The sequence below is a fragment of the Strix aluco genome, chromosome 23 (assembly GCF_031877795.1).
Source record: "Strix aluco isolate bStrAlu1 chromosome 23, bStrAlu1.hap1, whole genome shotgun sequence".
Lineage (NCBI taxonomy): Eukaryota > Metazoa > Chordata > Aves > Strigiformes > Strigidae > Strix > Strix aluco.
The window spans coordinates 1,140,156-1,160,607 of record NC_133953.1 but is presented as its reverse complement, the minus strand read 5'-3'; the positions used below and the strand labels follow the sequence as shown (position 1 = coordinate 1,160,607).

General features: G+C 50.9%; 1 protein-coding gene across 5 annotated transcripts in view; it reads left to right on the top strand.

Annotated features, from left to right (window-relative positions):
• SIK3 (SIK family kinase 3) overlaps positions 1-20,452 on the top strand; it is an 84,104-nt gene that overhangs the window by 19,433 nt on the left and 44,219 nt on the right. Inside the window, exon 1 of one of the 5 annotated variants that reach the window (XM_074848880.1) lies at positions 15,909-16,078. The exons of the other annotated variants lie outside the window; for them this stretch is intronic. The gene's annotated coding sequence lies outside the window, so the exon portion shown is untranslated. Of the gene's footprint in view, positions 1-15,908; positions 16,079-20,452 lie in introns of those variants that run through there. 5 annotated transcript variants of the gene reach the window in all.

Here is a 20,452-nt window from a genome sequence, read left to right as displayed (position 1 = left end):
CAACACCGGCACCCCGTAGATGAGTGAAAGGAGACGGGAAATCGCATTTAGTGCGATACCAGAGATGAGCCGTCTCCTCGGGCCGTGCGGCAGCCGTGGCTCCAGCTTCGAGAGCGCCCTAATCGCGAAGCTACGGGCGAATAAGGGAGGGGACGCTCTACCTCTCATGTTGAAACTGGGGTGCTGTGTAGGAAGGAACGTAAGATTTGTATCATCAAAGACTGAAAGCAAGAGGCAACATGACTTCGTAGCCCAGTGAGGAGGGAACTCCCCTGGGAGGGGATAGGCATCGGTTTCCATCTGTGCTCCAGGGACTGTTTATGTATTTTGTGTTGAGAAGTGCTGGATAAAGCACATCTCGAGCTGCCGTCTCGCTAAGAAGCCAGCAAGTTTCTGGGGAATAGTTGGAGGGTGTGCTGGGATGGCTAACTGTATTTCATCGCCCTTGTGCCCCGCTGCACTTGACCTGTCTCTTCAGCCTGTCGTTTTTAGGACAGGAACTTTGGTTATTGGCGGCTGACTGCAAGCTGCTGAGTTACTCTAGCCATCTCCACTGCACGGGGAGTACCGACCACAGGAGTACTACCAGTCTGCTGCAGGGAAAGTACAACGTGCTTGTTTGACCTCGTTCAGACAACCAAAAGTGTAAAGATACTGTAGTGTGTTAGACAACTGTTACCAGAAGATGAGGAAGTTATCAGGAGCTACGAGCTGACGAAGGACCAGTTTAGTGTAGATTTCATGATTAAGAACTTTCCTTTCACTTCTAACTTACTCCTTGGGTATCTAAATTGCTTAATGAGAGAGAGAGAGTAATATGAAAAACTTAGCAGGGTAGGAAGCGTGGTTTCCAGTAAAGCTTAAACCACAAGGAGTTTATCAGAATCTGGGGGGCGAGATCCTGATACGTATTTATTAGTAAAGAAACCAAAAAAGGGGGAGGCACATCTCAGAAAACAGAATAGCTTTTAACTTTTCGGGCATCTGTTTGTAAAAGGTGGGAAGAGGTAAGCCCGTTGGTCACTCGGTGAGGTGTACAGAACTAACTGCTTGCTTGCTATCAGGAGTAGAAACTAAAGGGCGTTGCTGCATAAAGCAAGCCTGGTCCTGTAACGTTTTGTTTAGATAAAAGATACAAAGAAGGTTCAGCAGTAACCTGCAGTTATTTTAAAGTGCTGGGTAACGTGATGAACCTTTTCGGCTCGGCTGCCCGGTCAGCCAGTTCCGTCGGTGGGGTGTGCTGAGGCGAGGAACGCTGCCTTACCCCGATGGCAGCAGGATTCCTCGCAGTAAAGGAACGTGCGTTGGGGTGGTGGCAGATGAGCTTTGTCTCTGCGATGCTGTTCTGCCGGCTCGCGTCGAGGCGCAGGCTCTCTGTGGAAGCGAGGGCGCAGCAGACCTCCTGCGGAACCGTCCGTCCCTGGTGCCGGCTGCTCGCCAGGCTGCTTGGGCCTTGCTTTTCTCAGCCAGACCTCTTCTGAGGGAGGCTCTTCTCTTTGGCAGATCTTCTATAATTGGGCTTAGCCGGCAGCGCCAGCTTTGGCTAGACCACCTGCAGGCTGTTGGGCAGGGAAGATGTTTTGATTAGATGCATCGTCTTCGTCTGTGGAGGGATGAATGTTTTTGCTAGGAAACACCAGTCACCCGTCGAGAAGACTATCAGCTCATGTGAAAGAGGAAGGGTCTGAGCTTTATATAACCAGATCTGTTGGCTCAAAGACTTTTCAGAAACAATTTTTGTGACTGAGCTAGAGCCTAATGACAGCAATATGTCTGCTGGCAGTAACAAATCGCAGTGTCTTTGGATCTATCCGTATGCTCTCTCTGTTGCATTACTCTTCACCAGACGTGAATGCAATTGAGGAGGGGTTTGAGGAGGGCGTGTGGCACGGGAGAGGTCGCAGCCTACCTCCTGTCGGGGTGAACCCGCTGCCTGTCTCCACACCTCCTGCAGAACAGCGCTGCAGAGAGCTCGGCCTACGTAAGGAAGGGATCTGCTTGCGTGCCGTTACCTGTTAGATCATAAAATGTCATGGCACTGTCAAATCAAGTCAGTGGGTAACTGGAACTCATTATGTAACCCCCAGTAAAGAATGGGCCGTGTGGGGGATTGCTGTGGTGCTTAATCTTTGTAAATTAATTTCCTTAAACAGCCGCTGCGAAAACTCTGATCTGTTACTGTATATCTGCACTTCTTGAGCTTGAGAAGCGTAGGAAAGCACGTGTGTAACGCAGAATTCGTGCTATTTTCAACCAAGACTTGCGTTGTTTTCTTTTTTCTCCGTAGGTCAATAGCTACAGCACTTCAGCAAACCCTCTGTCAGCTCTTTGAGACAGGGAATTTCTTGTAATGCTCGCAGGAGTGTGCGAGTGCCACCATTATGTGCGCGTCTTTGGATACAGTAGGAGTGGGGTAGAGCTGAAAACCTGCCTCAGGCATCATCCACTTCAAGACGCAGTGACTAGGAGGTGGCCCTGCTGCAGTTAGGCGTTCGGGGCGGTTTAGGTCTTGCTTTGTGCTTTTTATGACTCTTACCTGGTTGTTTTGTACCGCAGCTGCTAAGTTATTGATGCTGTTCATCCCCCTTTCTCCACACCTCTGCAGTGATGTGCTGCTGAAGCAGGGATGAGTAATGCTTTTTAAAGAAGCGCTACTCTAACCTTTTATGCTGGGTGCGTAGATTGAACGTTTTAATCTCTAGATTTTCCATTGCATTGGGATGACTGTACATTCCTATCAAATGATTCATTCGATTAACATAACTTTTCTACAAACCAAAATATCTCTTCAGACCCTCAGAACAGGGATCTTAAGCATGAGCCCAGGTGCTTTGCTGAACGCTCCGCGTTTTCCACGGCTGAGCGCTGTGTACGCACAGGTTGGAGTGTCAGGCTGTCCTTTCTCTCCCCCTACCAAGCGCACTTAGTTCCCTCACATTCCATTTCAGTGACGTTGGCAAGCTTTTTTCTTTCTTTTTCCCCAGAGGGACTTAGCAGAACTGTTTACCCTCAGCTTCCCCTCAGACGGACGAAAGCAAGACTTCTCAAGTACAGCGAGATGAACGTGAGAGGGGGAAGGAGAGGAGAGCAGGACCAGAGAGAGCGGGAGCTGTGAGCACCTTATGGGTGCTGTGCTGTCCCATTCTGCTTCGGCAGCGCCTCTGTCAGCTCCCTGGGTTTCCACGGGCGATGCGAAGCACATGGGCCAGCTCCGCGTTTCGCTGTGGGAACACGCTTTGGCTCCATCGCTCCCGACAGCTGATCCTGAAGCTGTATTCACCTGTGTTAGGGTGTGAAACCGTATTGTTCGCTGCTGCTTAATGTGATTTCTTTAAATTCTAAGCGCTTCCGAGTTGTTAATCCTGCTGGAACGATAGGTCTTTCTTTTGCAACTCTGCAGGATGCAGGGGCCGTTTGTGTGACATGGTGCTGCAGCTAATTGCTTATAGTCAGGTTTTACAGTTTGACATCCGCACCCGTGGGTTGGGTCAGTGTACGAGAAGAGGGATGTGATGCGTAATGAGTGGAAATTGTAGCTTGTAAGAAACACGTTTTTGTAGAGCCTTGCTGATGGGAGTGACTTACTCCCTAGCAGGCTTGTGGTTTCTTTGGAAGGTACATGTACTGGCCCTCGCCCGTTATAGTTATCTCAGATGTCACTGTTATTTATTCTCTAAGACTCTACCACATTCCATAACCAGGGAAAAGTTCTTGTTTTCCCTGAGGCAGCTGTTGCATTTAAGGAATTTTTGGTACGTGCTAGAATAGAAACTCATTTTCATTTTGTACCTGAATCCTAGAAAGGCAAGCTAACTCGGCCGACGCTCGTTTCTGGAGGGACGGACAAAGTTCTCCCGCACCGCGCGAATCTCTGCGGCTGTGCCAGCTCGGCCCGACTCTTTCCCCTCTTCCCTGCCCCAACTCTAGTGACATCGTAACGTGCCAGCAGGGAAAGCCCCTGCGCTCCAGCTGCGATTCTTGGCTTTCTCCTCACGGGGTGCGGGGGGAAGTCTGAGGCTTTCTGCCCCCTCTCAGGGACGGCTTTGAGGCGCCTTTCCCGCAGGACGGTGGCAGAGGCGGTTCTGCCGGCTGATTTGAAAGGGGTTAGCGCATGGCGATGGGTCCGCTCCGCGTCCTGCAAACTGGAAGCTGCGGGGCTGGCTGCGTGCTGCCTGGCTGCACCGGGGCTCGGCCGCGGTCGGGTTGGGTGGCTTTCCTTGCGGAAAGGTTTCTGGAGTTTTTCACGGCTGCTTCTGAGTCCCGTTGGCCTTGGTGGAGACAGGTGATTTTTGGTAAGGAAAGTAGATGTCACTTCTCATCCTCTTGGCTCTTTTTACAGTGCGAGTAGCCCATGAAAGTGACGTTTCTAAACGTTGGGCCTTTGAAAGACAGCAAAGCATGGTTGACTTGGTGATGAAGGGGAAGTTGTATTTCTGCTGAGTGTCATGGTTTGAAATACCCTTAAGCTTTGCATGCTTCTCCCTCCACAAGGCAGACACTCGGAAAAACACCTGTGTTGAAAGAGGTTTTCCTGGAAGGTCGATGGCACGTGCTGCGGTTGCAGGAGCAGCAGCCCCTCGCACGTGCTCGGCCTGAGCAGAAACAAGACTCGGCGTCGCTGATGCAAGCGCCCGTGACTGCGACTGCCGAGAGCTGAACTGAAATAAGCCCGAGGTCTATCTTAGCCGGTTCGGATTTTGATGTGTGGTTTTCAATTTACTTGGACATGTCTAGAGGATAAGAGATTAACTAGTCTGCATGGCAATAAATTTGTGGGGATTTGTGGAGGTGGGGGGCAGAGGGGAGGATTTGGGGGTGGAGGGAGGAGTAACACGTTGCCTTGGAGGCTTCTTCACTAGCCTGGATGTTTCTCGGGATGTTCTCTCTCTTCCCAGAAGAGAGATTGTAGCTGAAATGCAAACTGTCTGGGTTATCTGGTTTCGAGCATTGAGGGCAGCGATGATTGTCGGTGTTACCAGTCTTGCAGTTGGTAAATAAGCTTTTTTTTCATCTGCATTCAAAGAGAGGAAAAATAATAATCGGCCTTGTGAGACAGTGCCTTTATTTGCTTGCTGGTATAGTTTAAGTTAATAGAAATCTCATTTATCTCCTCCTGGTAATATATGTCCCTGGAGAGCAAGGTCATCACAAATGATAGAAATGAATGAATAGGGGAGATCGGAAATGTGATCTGAAATTCCTGCAGGCTCACTCATCTCGCACCCTCCGTGTGTCAAGGGAGACGGTATTTACGTCATTGTGCCTTACATAAGGATCTATAATGCGATAGCTCCTGAGGTTCTGTGGGTCTTATGAGGCTCCTGTGTAATTGGTTCAGTATGTGCTCAGCAGAGCTGCACAGCACTTATGTCCCGCTCTGCAGCCGCATGGAAAGATTTTGTATTATGGAACCTTTACACAGCACTAGATTTCTCTTATTTTCCCTTTAATGTCACCATTTTCTCTGGCATTGCAGCTGCTTCAGGCGTCTTGGACTTGTAGTGCATGCTGGGTTAAAAATGCTAAAGAGCGGAAGAACGCAGTTAATGTGTAAATTAGCTTCCTAAGGCCAAGTAGTCAATATTTGGGTACAATGTTATCAAGTGTGAATAAGCAAGAGGCTGTGTTTGGATTGCTACACTTTTTCCAGGCTTTCTTGTACGGCTGCCATAAATATCTTGCCCAGTGCTGGTAAATTGCTTGTTAAATCAACTTCCTACCTTTTTGGATCACGCACTTCAGAAACAGTGATGCCTTTGGAAACGCCTTGGCCGGCGCGCGTATCGCCAAATAAGCAGAATTACCAAACAAAGAGACCCGGTGCAGAAGAACGTTGCTTAGCTATAAAATATGGCCTGTAAGTGAGGTCTAACTCTGCCTGAAGTAAGTTTCTTAAAACCAAACGCAGTATTTGCTCCCATGTCTTAGTGATTGAGCCAAAGCTTTCCAAGTTGGTCAGAGTGCTGGAAAAAGAGGATTTCAGAAATTCTTTTCAGGAGGAGTTGCCTCGCAGTGATCCCGATCGCTGCTCAGACCAGGTAGTGCTGGCGGTCTGTGCTTAATTACGTGCAGGCCTGACAGCACATGCTGTGTTTAGGTTACCTGAGCGACGGAGCGGTGCTTTGCCTTCAGTACGCAGGGTGCTGTGCAGGCTGTGCTGCACGTGCGGTGCTTTGCTGCCCGTGTCCTAATGTCAGCCAGCAGCAACAAGTGAGCTTGCGGCTGTTCAGCGGGCGCTGCTGTTCTTGACATTTATGTGGTGGTCTTGTGATAGTCCAGGTTTAGAAGGCAAGCAGCTTGTTTTACTGCACGTGTCATTCGATATCCGTACAGTATGAGCTTCTCGCTGAAATCCCCTCTGACTGTACAGCACGAAGGGGACGAGGACTTTAAAGCGTTGAGAGCTCGAGGGTGAAGTAGCGCATAAAAACTGCCAGTGCGCTGGCCTTGTTTCTGGTAAGGATGGAGTAGGCTTGCTCCAGGATGGAGATTGGCCCTCAGGCTGGGACTCTGGTAGAGTCCTTATGGTAAGAAAGAATCACTTCAAAGCTCGCATCTGTCCTCTTAATTTTGCTGTTTTACAGATGTGCAGGAATATGGAAAAACCTGCTTTCTAAGTGCCATAGTGATGAATAAAGAACTTGGGTAGAATGGGCCTATGCAGGGAAAGCTTTCTTCCCTGGGAGGTGGCTCACCAAGCTGTAGCCACGCAGGCTTGCCCAAATCTTCTGTGACATTCCCAACCCTGGGAGATGCTTGTCCCGAAGTTTGCGTTGCTCTCAACAAAGTCTTCGGGTGTGATGCTGAGCGTTTGTCCTTTCTAGATCCCCCAGTACATGTGCAAAAGGAAAGATAATTGCTCCTTGTCGTTAGAGTTCTAATCTCTGTCCCATCACTGTCCCAGGGTCCATGGGGCTGAGCTCCGGTCTCAGCCGATGCATCAAACGTGCCGAAGCGCCCGAAAGCCCCTCGGTGCGCTTAGTGTCAGCAGCAGCCGCGCCCCCGAAATGGATCCTCGCAGCTGATCTCTCATCTGCTTTCTGCCTGGTTCTTCGGTAGGCAAAGGCCAGTCCACGACGTAGGAGGAGCTGCACTACCTTAGAGCGAGGTGTCGCTTCCCTCAGCACTCTGTGCTTTTGGAAATTATCCGTAAGACAGACTCCACCTGCACGATGTCATCTGCCTTCCCGGCCAGGGTCAGCGCCGGGGTACCCCCGTCCCACGGCAGTGCTGGCAGTGACCAGGGAAGGTCAGACATCGTTCCTGGGGGATGAGGGGAATGGAGACTGCTCCTTCACAGATTAAATGTGAACGCTTTCTTTTTTTTTTTTTTCTCTTGCCCTCAGAATAATGCTTGTGTGGGCACAAGGCGTAAAATGTGAAACCGAATTCCTGAAACTGCTCTTTTCTGCAGGCTGGGAAGGGAGGGATTTTATTTTTTCTCTGGGGTTCCAGGGTGACGTGGGCTATGGAGGTGCGGTGTGAGAGGGACAAACAGGGTGTGCTCTGTTCGGTGGTCTCTGCTCGCAGCCGGCAGCGGGACAGACTGAGACCTTTGTTGGAACGAGGTGGGGGTGATGGTGATCTGTTCCTGTTCCACAGATAGTACCTTTCTGTGCTGCCATGTTCAGTTAAGAGTTCTTTAAAAAAAAAAAAAAAAGGCTTGTAAGGAAAATCAAATCCTGACTTGGCAGCCTGTCTGTCTAATCTTTGGTAAATGCAGATGTGCATCTTGGAACAATTTACTGCCGGTTGTGTTCAGGGCTACCAGAGTGACTGTTTATTCCCACATATGGAGCATGGTTTCAGAAGGTAATTTAAACAAATGGAGTGCCACTTCCAATTTTTCAGGCTTCTAGCTTAGGAGCCAAAACTGTTCTTCTGGCTCCAGCTTGCCCACCCTGGCTGTATCGGTTCCCACATGATCTGCCAAGTTTGCAGAGAACTCGCTGGTCCCCTTCCCCTTCGAGGAGGCAAAAATCCCTTGGCCGAGCGGCCTGAGCTTTGCTGGGCGGTGAAGCGAGGGCTGGGGTGTGCAGGCCCTGCGCCTCTGGGCAGCCCCAGGTAGCCGATAAAGCCCCCCTGGGTGGCCGTGCCGAACTGGCCCGCGCTATCTGTGTTTCGGTGGGGGCAGAGGTGGTGGGAGCTTCCAGCTGTGCCTTCTGCTTTTGTCACGACCTGGCGAGTTTGTTTTGAAATGGTAGTTTAGCTGTGGAAGGATTTTAACAGATGCCCTGACGTGCTAGGATGGGTTCTGCCGAGGGAAGCTTGTGCTTCTGCTTGGCCCTGGACGGTGTCAGACAGAGCACTGTCTCCTGGGGGTGGACCTAAGGAAGAGGGGGTGGCTCAGAAAATGCCTATTACCTGCATGGTGTATGGTCTGCAAGAATTTGTAGAAATTAAACACGCCTCTGTCTGTTGTGGCTGTTTGAACTGGAGAGTTTCCTTAATATATAGTTCTTTTTGCTTTTATGTGCATTTTGTTGTATTATAAGATCTAGGATAAGTAAAACAATTCAGTAGCTGCATCAGTTTGTTCTCGTGAAAGTAGATATTTTCATTCTACTGAAAGAAAAAATCAAACCGCGTGGTCGGTGTCCTGGTGCAATTACTCCTGACCTGCTTGTTGTAAGAAATACCGTGAAATGGGAAAGCTGCTGTATTCTGAGATTTCCACGTGCGTGTGGAAGGGAGCAATCCGTGCTGTGCAAAGAAACTGGTGCACCGCGTCGCCTCCCCGAAGATGCGGAGCGGTTTCCTGGACAAGTGCGGTGATCGCGGTCCCACCCTTTCTGCTCGGCGATTCCTGGGCTGGCAAGTCCTCGCTGCCTGTGCCCTGCGCGCGGAACAGCCCAACTGCTGAAAATTCAGACACGCGACCTTGGGTGTTGCAGACGTGTTTTAAGACCCCCAAACGGATCCGTAGATTGGCCTTATTTGTTGGGGTTTTGTTTTCTTGAAGTTTCTGCACGTATAAAAGAGGCTTTGTCCTCTGTCGGGCCCTGAATTTCACATGTACAAGGAGAGGCATTGAGTGAATTCCAGGCTGCGGCTTTGCTTCCACGTGCCCCTGCTGCATTTACCTGTATTTAGTGCATGTCTCTGACTCAGTGTTTACTCTTCAGTATTTAAACATTCCCTCGAAATTAAATCTTTTAAGAACATTATTCTTCACACCAAGTGCTTGTAGAAGCCCAGTTGTGCAATGCCTACGCTCATGTATTGGCTGCTGTCTTACTCCCTCAGAACAGGATTTACGGTGGCAAAGCAAAGCAGCAGCCACAATTAGAATTTCGGTACTACAGCGCTGAAGTCTGCTTTCAAAATAGCAGTGTCTCCATGCTCCAAAAATACTCCCTTGTCCCTCGCTTTAAGTTTTGGAGCTGGGATGCAGCAATGGTTATTTGTGACGCGTGTGAGGACTGCGTTAGTGCTGAGGGCGGAAACCCCCCTCAGAACTCTCCGGCCGCCTGAGCCCTGGTTGCTGCTGGTCTCCCACTTTTCCAGCCGAAGCCGCTGGCTTGTGGAGTAACGTGTTTACTCTGCGTGGATGGCGTGGCAGCGATAAGACCATGACGCCTCTTGCTGTTTGTGATTTTTGGCCCTTTGCCGCATCCTGCCAGCGACCTGGGGTTAATGGCTGTGTGTGATACCTGGAGAGCAGCAGCTTGCTTGGGTGTTTAGGGTGAAGCTCAGGAATTGTCCCGTCCTTACTGGAATGAACTCCTCTGAGGAGCCGTGCTGTGCTTCGGCTTGCACAGAAAGGTGAATCGTGAACACGAGACCAGCCTTCCCGAGGGCTGTGATGGTTTGGTTCTCTCTTACAAGAGAACGGGTGAGGATGTTGCCCCTGGTTTGCCAGTAAAGCTGGAAATAAAATCTCCACGCTGTCCTTCACGATAACCTCGACCAGGGCTCTTTCCTCCTTGCGGGCGAGGGCTTACCTCCTCTTCTTGCGCTGCTGGGAGGACTCCCCAGCCGATCCACCTTCAGAAGGGGAAAACCAGCACCCAAAGAGCTCCCGCTCGCTGCCTGGGCGGTGTGAAGAGGTGTTGGGTGTCGTAGGGCTGCGGGTCCTCGGGGACAGGGGATTTGCAGCAGTGCCCTTCGTTGCCAAGGCTCTTTCCTGTGCGAGGAAGTAGCGGTGAGCTGCTGGCACGGGTGGGCACCAGCTTCCTCGGCCAGCTTCGGCAGCCTTTTCTCGTGGCGCTGAGCTTCTCCATCCAGGTGCCCTTTTTCTCGGGCCGTGCTGTACCATGCTCCCCTGAGAGGCCGTTGCCGGATCACGTTTTGGCTTTGAAGTAGGTTTTCAACTCCTGAGCGCATTATCTGTGGGTTTAGGTCATTTCTACTGATAAGGGAAATCAGATACTATTGTTGAAGTGGCTTGTAGGCTTCTCTAGTGTCGTCATTCAGTTCTGCACCAGAGCAAAAAGCGATTCTTTAAAAAGTGGGTCTGTGCAGTCGCTGCTGTGGAAGGATCTTCTGTCAGGCTTGCTTTGTTATGAAACAAATTTAATTTTTAAGCTAATCTTTTTGTTTGTGGTTTCTGGGGGAGAAGCAAGCTTCCTAAAGCAACGAGAGGCAGGTACTGTGTTCTGACATCACTAGTGGAAATAACTGCAAGGGTGTTTTTGTCCTCAGCAAGCTACGAGCTGCTCACTGGTTAAGAGCGAGGAAATTTCTGACTTGACTTAGGTATTCCCCCCTCACCCTTTGGTGGAAATACCACCACAGAACATGGGTTTATTTTAAGCCAAACATTATGATTGAACATAAATTGCCGACTTTGCATCTTCCTTTGTACTTCCGTAAACTCTGCTGAAAGCAGAAGGGTGCAGCAGCCGGCGGTTCTCCACCGCACAGGGGGTTTGGAGGAGTCCGGGGAGGAGCAGTAGGCTGCACACCTTAGACAAGGTGAGCTTCAGCTTTGCCTCTCCTGCTGTGCCCACAGAGCTCTCTTTTTTTTCAGCAGCGCCCCGAGAAGGGCCCTTGCGGGGCAGGGTGACGGTGGTGACGGTGGGGTGAGCTCCCAACCAGGCGGTTCCCTGCGTGTGCGGGAGCGTGGGCAGCCCTGCACCGTGCTGCCAGCTCGCTTTCCGCCAGAGCTGCTGCTCTGGCTGCACTGGACTGAGGTTTTAGGGTCACTAGACCTAATACACCCAGTAAATGTCTTTCTGAGCCAGTGCAAACAGTGAGAGATAGACGGGGCGGGGGCACAGGGGAGGCACCTTTCCTGAAAGTTGGGTGCTAACGCTGACACGATTGGGTTTGCTTCAACTGCAAAGCGTGGGCAAGACTGGGCAGAGGAAGGGGCTGTCCGTTGCTTGGACTTTCACTTGGTGGTTGAGGGTTAATGTGAAGGCTACATTCCTTACAGTTTCACTTTTGGCTTCCCTTCCTAAAAATTTCCACTTCATTTCATAACCGTTTTGGAGTTGAGGGGTGGTAATACTCTGGAACCTTTGCTGAGGCTGAAAATGTTGGTCTGTGTCATCGAGGGGATGGAGGCAGCCACGGTTGTTTTCAGGCCCAGGGGGGCGTGGAACCAGTCTTCCTGAGAGTAACATTAACCCTCCCTAAATCAGCTAATTGAGGGATTTTTAATTAACTTAAGGGGTGGAGATAGTAAATAGAGGCAGTGGTTTTGAGAAGAAAATTGCTTTCTTCTGTATTCTTGCAACTGCAGTGGAAGTTCTGACACTTTAGGGCTAAAAATTCGTGTTGCATTGGTTTGGTAGTTTCTCTTCTTTTTTTGAGCCAAATGCAGACTAAGGTTACTAGGTTTTGCAGGCACGTAGTAACCATAGTATCGATGGAGACGTCTTTGAGAGGTAAACTGCAGCCTTTCAGAAGCTGTTCGGAGCAGGCGGTAGTTGAACGGACGCGTAAGTGAACGTGCAGCAGAGGTGCTGCGGTTCTCCACCCCTCACCGCTGGCTCCCAGCCCGACTCCTGGGCTCGCTTTGCCCGAGCCAACACTCACCATTGCTTGGGTCTCCCCTCACCACGTGGAGATTTGAAACCAGCGTGTTGGTGCCTTACCTGCACACAAAGGCTGGACTCCTTTGAGCCAAATGTCTGCGTCGGCTTTGTACTGGAAGTACTTTGGGCGTATCCGTTGTAATTCTGCCTTGCGAGCTGATAACCTGCTCCGGAACATCTTTGGGAGGCTATGCTGCAACATGAGAAATTTTCCTGAGATTCAGGCTTTAATTGGCTCAGATGCTTCATCAGTTGTTCAAGTTCAACTTGTAGATGTTTGGGGGTGGTTTTGAGGGGGAAGAGGATGAATGGTCCAGAGAAAAAGTGAGGTCTAACGTCTGGCATAGCAGGTATGAATTACTTAGCCTTCACGGTGCTTTTTACCTTCAGATTGACGTACCTTTATATCTTCTCTCGGCTGCTCTGTTCTGGTTTGACTGGGGCCCTGGCACCCCGCTGCTGCCTGTGTTTTCACAAAGAAAAGGCCCGTTCTCAGGGTGAACGTTTACACGGGCAGGAGAGCTTGCCCAAATTAAAGTAGATGTCGAATGGGTTGGCTGCCGCTGAGAATACATTAATCCTGACGGCTAGTACAGTCTTGCAAAGCAGTGGATGTTCATCATAAACGCATACGGGCTCTGCCCTCAGCATTCAAAACAGGACCGTGCTGCGGGGCTGGGAGCCTGCATCTCCCGACGCAGCGAGAGGACGGTGCGTTTCATGCGAAGCCGTGAGGAAGTGCTGGTTATGAGACATCTTGTGACGGGGCTGCTGCTTGTTTGTTCCCATAGAAACTGCCACCTAATCATGGCAAACTGTATAAAGGCTCTTGCTGGAAACGCAGCGTCTAAAAATTTCTAAATACATCATCTAGAGCTGGCATTTTGCTTTATTCTTTGCTCTCCTGTCAAAATCTCGGTCCCTTCCCGCTCAGTAGACTCCAGATCCTGCAGCATTAATGCATTTGACACCTTTAAAAATGATCCCAGAAATAAAGGGGATGCTACCCCTGCTAACTGTGATCTGAACCATCCGGGGCACGGGAGCGGCGTGTGCTTGCACACAGAGACTGCAGGGGAGGGGGCCGGCACCCCCCGGCACCCGTTGGCATCAGGAGGGCCGTGTTGGGGGGCAGCCCCGCGCCCAGCCTGGAGCTGGCTCCCCACGAGCAGCCGGGAACAGCTCTGCATCGAAATCCCGAACTTCTGTGGACCATGCGCAAAGCCTTCGTGTGCCAATAGCTAACGGCTGCCTCGGGACTCGGCCTATCAGGTGGGATTTTTGTCGTAGCTCTGATTTCCCTGTCTTTCTGGCCCTTCAGCAGCCTTTCTGAACGGTGGCAGGCGGGTATCTGTGCTTGTGGAAGACGCTGACGATCGCGAGGTGCCAGTCCCTCGGTGCGGGGCCTTGGGCGGTCTCGCTGCCCTCGTGGGAGCCGAGCTGGCTGCAGAGCCTTTGGGACATGCCCGTGGTGCACTGGGGGCACCCTGGGGACAAGGTCGTAGTGTTTGGCAGTCACGGAGTTGTAGCAATATTACAGCATAACACCCTTCTCTGCAAGGGCAGGCTGTTGCTTTGGGTTTATTTGGAATATCCAAGTAGATTCACTTTGGTATAGAAAAGACCTAACGTGCACAGGCTTAGGAAAATATCTGCAAGTTTGCATTTTGGAGCCCAGAATACCGTATTCCCCCATGGACTTGATGGCATAGGAAGTGGGGTAATGATTCGTTCCATTTTATCTGTCGCTTTAGATTTTCTCCGATACTGTTGTGATCCCAGTGTGATATTTAATGTTCTTGCAGCCTCCTTTTTCAGCCAGGAGCTGTTACGCTTCTGCAGATCACTGCCTGTAACCTAGGTCCGCATTAAAACCTGCTGCAGACGCCGGCCTCCTCCCTGGCACGCGGGCAGAGCCCGGTGTAACGGCTCAGCACGGAGCCACTGCCGCTTGGGCTGTGGCGAGGCGAGGGGAGCAGGCCGCTGAGGTTGAGTGAAAGGGATTGTTATACGGGATGACAGATTCCTCTGGAGGTTGTTGCTGTTTGCAGAAGGGAAGCCAAGACATCGGTGCTTAATATCTTCCAGAAGGCCTCTGCTTTAACCCTTGAGGAGCCTCGGGAAGGGAATTGGAAGCCGGCGCAAAGGCTCCCTGTGGCTCTGCTGTGCATCCTGGTGTACAGTGCCATTATTTCTCCCGACAGCTTACAGCCATCGGATTTCTTGTGTGCTGTGGAGGACCGGTGAGCCAAACCAGGGGTGCTTCCGCTGCCTGCATCTTGCTCTTGCCATTAAAAAGTAGCCAGCTACTGTTTACTTGCTGAGAGACCCGTTGTGGTGCACCGGTGCTGGCTGCTCCCTACGTGTTCTGACATGAGTGAGGTTAAGGGGTTCCCTCTTCTCACTGGAGGCCTCTCGAGCCCAGTGGGGCTTCTTTGCTTTGTAAGTATTGCTTAAAAATAGTCAAACCCCAAAGTTACGGTATGGTTCAACACTTCATGCACACCATCTACTAACTTTCCTTACTTCTGAGCTTTTATTTTTTAATAATCCAATGCACTTGCATTCAAAGCTGAGTCTAATTGGCAGCTGTGTACCTGAAATGTGCTGTCTTCCCTCATCACTTGCATTTCTAGGTCATGACTGAATTAGAGCAAAATGACAATCTGGGGGAACTTTCAGTAACAATTTTAAAACTTGCTTGCTCCGATATCCCGGTAGTTTTGTGAAGGCTTCCTATGGATATGTGAGACTGTTCTTCCCCTAATCCCCGGGAAGGTGGACTCTGTGCCGTTCCCCCTCTGCTCTCGGACGCGGTCTCCGCGTCGCAGCAAGCACAGCTTGGTTTTGTGGCGGACGGACCGGCGGCCGCTGCCGTGCAGCATTCTTGATGCGTCGCCTGCTGTGACAGATTTCTTCCTGCATGCAACTACATTTCCAAAACTCTGCTGCTAAGCAACTCGGTCCAAGAGTGTAGTGTTGCTGTAACGCACCACCAGGGAGGAACAGGCTTGCTTGATTCCCTCCGGCTCTGGCTGCAGGCAAGAGCAGCAGCAGCGTAAGAAACGGGCTCGTTGGAGTACAGGTGATCTTCCAAGCAGGCCTTGACTGCTGAAACGAGCTGGATTTATGAGTTGGTGTGCTTCCTACTTCAGCTGCTGCTTGGTTCTGGGCAAAGCAACAATAAATCAGTTGCAGCTTAAGAGTTTGCACTTGGGCTTTTGCAAGACGCTCTTACTTGGGTCTGACATGTGTTACTAACGCTTTACTCCTTGGACGCTGATGGGCTTTTGAGCTTTAGCAACACTGGCTCTTTGACAGCCGCTTTAAATCTTAAAATGGCAATCTCATGAGATGTTAGGAGCCTGAGCGGTGCTCGGTTACGGTGCGCAACCCACATCTCCTGCCCTAATACTGACAAACGGGTATTGAAGTTGCTGGTAAACGGAACCTTGTCTTTAGGCTGCCCGCAGCGAGGCGGCCCCGAGAGGGCTGGGGGTGGTGGGCTGGGGCTGGGCAACCTGGGAGGGTGCGCGTGTGCCCAAAAAGGAGAGGTGATGGCGTTGGTCGGAGGTGATCCCACGCGCCTCTCCGTATGGATTTCATTTTCCTGTTCCTTCTTTGGGCTTTTCAGAGAGATGGTGAGGTAGGGACAAACGAAACAACTCCGTGTTTGAAAAAGGGCTGTACTGGCGTTGAGTGAAGTCATGTCCTCCGCCCCGTGCGAGTCGGCGTCATTCTGGGTGTAATTCCTGCAAGTCAGGGAGACCCCAGCGTTGATAACAGCGAGCTTTTCTCAGAAGCAGTCTTAATTTTCCTGCTGTTGTTACGGCCTGCTGTGTTATGTTGGATAGCCCTGGGGGTGTTGCACAACTGTGTCAGACTGATACTGCAAATGAATTCACTGTAGTCTCCTCCCCTCTCCTGTCCTGGCAAATAAAAGAACGACGGTAAACCTGGTGCAGAAGTGCCCTCTGAGGTTAAGTGACATGGTTTTGGCCTCACCTGGTTACAGCCAGGCATTTCGTAGTGGTCCGGGGACTCTGCCGTGCGCTGAGCTGGAACGTACCACCGGGATTTCTTTAAGTTAAAAGGTGAGTCAAGCCTACGTGACCAGGATCTGCTTTTTCACATGGCATTTGACTGGTTTACATCAATTTAAATATACCTCCATAAGGTTCTGCACTAGCTTAAGCTCATTCAAAAACCGGTTTTAATTAGCAAGTGGAGTCTTTGTGTAGTAGGTGCCAAGATTGCTTTTAATTTGCATGGAAGCCATGGAGGTAGCGCTGCAGACTGTCAGCAGATCATACGGCTGAACCACAGCAGTGTTCCTGGCGGAGTTTTCATTCCTTTCACTCCAGCAAACCCACACAGTCCTTGCATCGCCTCGGTGGATCCCCCCGTAATTACTGTAGGGTCAGTGCTGATGCTACAAGCTAAAGCTGCTTTCCCATTAAATGTCTGTGTGATGTGTTTCACACCTGCAACTCAGGTTAGATTTGACCCGACAGTGGCCTAATTTGCAGCTTGAGTTTTGTGAACTGGTAACATCATCCACTGGTTAGGGAAATCTTGATCTCTGCTGTAGAAAGAGTCTCATTAGATCAAAGATCCCGAGGCAGAAATAAGACGTAAAGAAGCCAGGGACTGTGCTGGGGGGTCCAACATCGGTGGGGAGAGAGGCCTTTACTTGGCTTTTACCTAAGCTTTTTCCCTTAGGCTTAGGCTAAGTTTTAATACCGGTTCTTGGATATTCTGCATTTATATTCAAGGTATGAAGGAGTCCAATTAAATCACGTACCCAGGCGTTTGCTGTTTCACGCCTATCTGTGGATGGCCCTGTGGACATCTTTCAGTGTAGTAGCACAGGAGGCTGGTGTTTCTGGGTGTGGTTTGGTTTTTTTTTTTCTTGACTAGGATAAATAATTTTCCATACCACCTCTAATTCACGGTTCTGACTCCTGTGAAGTTCTTTGTCTTGCATCTGTTAAGCATTACAGTAATTTTATAAGGCTTCTGAACTAAAACCAAATTACTGGCCCAAATGTCAGCTGAAGCTGTGGAGCTGGAGGGTTTTTCTCCTCTTGTAGCTGAGTGCTAAACGAAAAGGTGGAGAGGCCGTTCGTATTGTAAACACGGGACAGTGCAAAACTGGTGGAATTTAGAAGAGGCAGGAATTGTGTGAACACCCCATACTTTTGTTTGAATTGGTTCGGTGGGGCTGGCTACAGTCTGGTTTGCTAAGACTTGTTCTGCCTTCGGCCCAATCCAGTGTAGTCTCCTGCTGTAGCTGAGGAAGAGAAGGCAGCAGCGGCTGCGACCAGGAGGTGCAGCATCTCCTAGAAGAGGTTCTGGAGATCTTGCCTTTAAGGATAAAGCCTGGAGGTAAACATGGTGTAGCTTAAGGGATTCTGGCGCTTAAGCTGCAGGTGGCTGACCTCCTTGGGCACAGTTGGGTCCTCTGAAGTTCTGGTCAGCCCGAAGGCTGGGTAACTTGCCGCGCAGCCGTCGGGTTTTGTGGACCGATGCAGTAATTCCGCACAGCCTCGGCACGCTCCTCACAGCAAAGCAGCAGCGGCGGGCGGCGCGGTTCTGCGCGACGTGCTGCAGCCTGTCCCTCCGCGCGGGCTCTTCCCGGGCCTCGCGTTTGCTCTCCCAGGTGATGCTTCGCTGTGTGGCCCTGCTGCGGGCCGGAGGACTGGCACTTGCAGCACCGCTGATTTGCAGCAGGAGGTTCTTTGTGCACCGAAATGGTTTGTTTATCTAATTGGCATCTCCGGTTACGCTTCCCTTGCCTTTCTCTGCAGTCTCAGCGCCCTTGGTGCTGTTCAGCAAGCCTGTGGTGTCGCTTACGTGAGCATGCTCGGCAGCCAGCAAAGGCAACTTAAAATCTCTCTATTGTTTCCTGCTGTTACCCCAGGTGAGGAAACAATTAGAAGCTCTGCAGAAGGGCATGCTGCTGACCTGCAAGGCAAGGTAACTGTGAAGTTCCTGGAAGCCGGCTGTAGCAATGCGAGTAAGCGTGCTCGTTGCTTGCAGAACATTTTCTTACGTGCTGTGGCAGAACGTGCAAGAGGATCCCTGTCATCCCGTGCACCTTTCGGAATAGAGAGAATTTGCCTTTAGGATCAGGTCACCATTTGACACAGAAGCTCATGCTGTGAAGCAGTGTCCTTCGGGTGGGGGCATTCACCTCTTGTACGTGTCTGATAGTTTCTTTTTGAAAAGAGAAGCTGCAGCTGCCGGAGTAGTGTTAGTACAAGACTGGAAAATGAGGAATTGGTGTTCTGGTGGTCAGCACGGGTAAGGGCTGGACTCCTGGAGGGTGTCGTGGGTGAGTCTCCTCTGGCTGCGAGGGTTCCAACCGCATTTATAGGCTGTTGTACAGGCACTGAAACGATGAGATTTTCTTCACTGGGTCTAGCTGGTGTGCTGGGCTCTAGATGTGAATGTGGGTTTTGTGCTTCTGCCATTGAAACCCCGGTTCTGTTCCCCTGGGGACGAGGAGAGGTCATAGCAGAGTACAGCACTCACACAAGCAGGGTATTAACGCTGCAGCAGGCCAAGAGGATTTGGACATATTGACTTTTCTGAAAACGCCATCAGTATTTTCTTCACCTTGTGCAAGACACAAGTCACTGCATTGATTCTGCAGAGGGATGTGGACAAGGTGATAACTTCCTTCCTGAGCAAATGCAACTTTTTGAGACACATCTTGGTCCACAGTTTCCTGCTTTCAGTTGCTGCCAATATTTGTTTGTACCTCCTCCGAAAGCCACCGATTTTGCTGCAGAATGGCCTAGTTTTATCTGCTACATCGCTTTTAGTTAGGTGGATTCTGCGAGTTAGTTCATTCCAAGGAGGAGATGCCTCCCTTTTGCCCATGAGCTTGTCAAGAGAAGTCTTGATGGTTCAGTGACAGGCCGGGTATCTAAAATGTCAGTTAGAGCACATCTTTTTTGTCGAGCATTCCCTTATGACTAAAAATTGTACAAATTGCCTATTTGCATCTCGAGAGATCACTTTTAGTGACCCTAAACACACAAGCAAACTTGTGATGACAGCTTGCCAGAAAAACATGTGCCTCCGCCATCCGCCGGCCCAGACGGAAGCGCGGCGTTGCTGCGGAGTGGCATCTATCAAACGGGGCTCCCGGAAGGGGACGCGACCGGCGGCAGCCTGGAGTTCAAGCTTTGTTTTTATCACCGCCGTGTGTCCATATGCCAGCTCAGCGCCGCCACACGTAGCTAATACGCCTATCGCCTTCTGCATACGCCCGCGTGCTTATCTGGTCTGCGGAGCTGCGACGGCCGCGTGAGGACACGGGGTGGGCCGCGGCGTGCGGCTCAGCTGGGGGAGGAAACCGTCCAGCTTCAGCCCCCTGGTAGCTGCATTGCAGCCACTTAACGCTCCCCACCGCCCTTAGAGCATCCTCTGTACCTCCTCTCGGCTGCGTTCAGCACCTCGAGGTGACCCTCCCCTGGAGGTTTCCTGAGGGGGGTGTTGTGCTGGCAGTGCTGGGCTGGCACTGCTGTGCTTTGCAGTTTGCATCAGCCACTGATGGCAGGTTTTTCTCTTCTGATTTTTTGCTTTTTTTTCTTTTCCTCACCGCCCCATCTGTCTTTATTCTGGTCTCTGCTACTGGTGTTCGCCTGTGCAGCTTGGGTATCTGCTTACAGGAGTGATTTTTACCCCTCCAGCAGCTGCTTAAGCCAAACAGACCATGCTCCCGAGCTCCCCAGGTGTTTCTGGCAGGCAGGAGCTGCTGGGAGGAGAAGATCCTCTCTGTCCGTCCGTCTGAGCGCTCCTGCTGCCAGCTCAGGACGAGTGAGCTCTGGTGGAGTTGGGTGGAAGGGAGAGGGCCACCTCGCTGGCAGAACTCGCAGATGTAGAAGGAGCGCAGGCGGCCGTCCTGGCAATCGCCCTTCTCCAGGCTTACTCCTCAGTCCGAAGACCCACCGGCGGCCCCTTGTCGGCCCGCTGCGCTCTGCCCTGTGCCCTCGGAGCACCCCGCAGCCCCGTGGCGTGGCCGGGTCCACCGCAGCAGGACAGCCAGCGAGTGCTTACTGCGGGTTCTCCAGGAGGAGTTTGGAGCGGGAGGACTCCTCGGAACAATTCTAGGAAATGTTTCTCCTAAATAAACATGTTGATTTTTTTTTCAATGCAGTCAGTTTGTCGGTGCCATCTGTTGGCTCTTGTTGCATTGAGGAGATCAATTGCTGACTTACGGGAACGCTTACTGGCATAATTACACTTTTATAACGATTACTGATTAGGCTGGTCACATGGTCACATTCCCAAAGAAGTGGTTTTTTCCCTGATTTTCAACTCAGGCTGCTATAGAAACAACTGAACTGAAATGGAAAAGGTGGTTTCTTTATGGAATGATCATCCATGCAGGAAATTTTAATTATAGTTTAATTATAGTTATAATTAGATCTTAGCAAATGTGTGGCACAGACTAA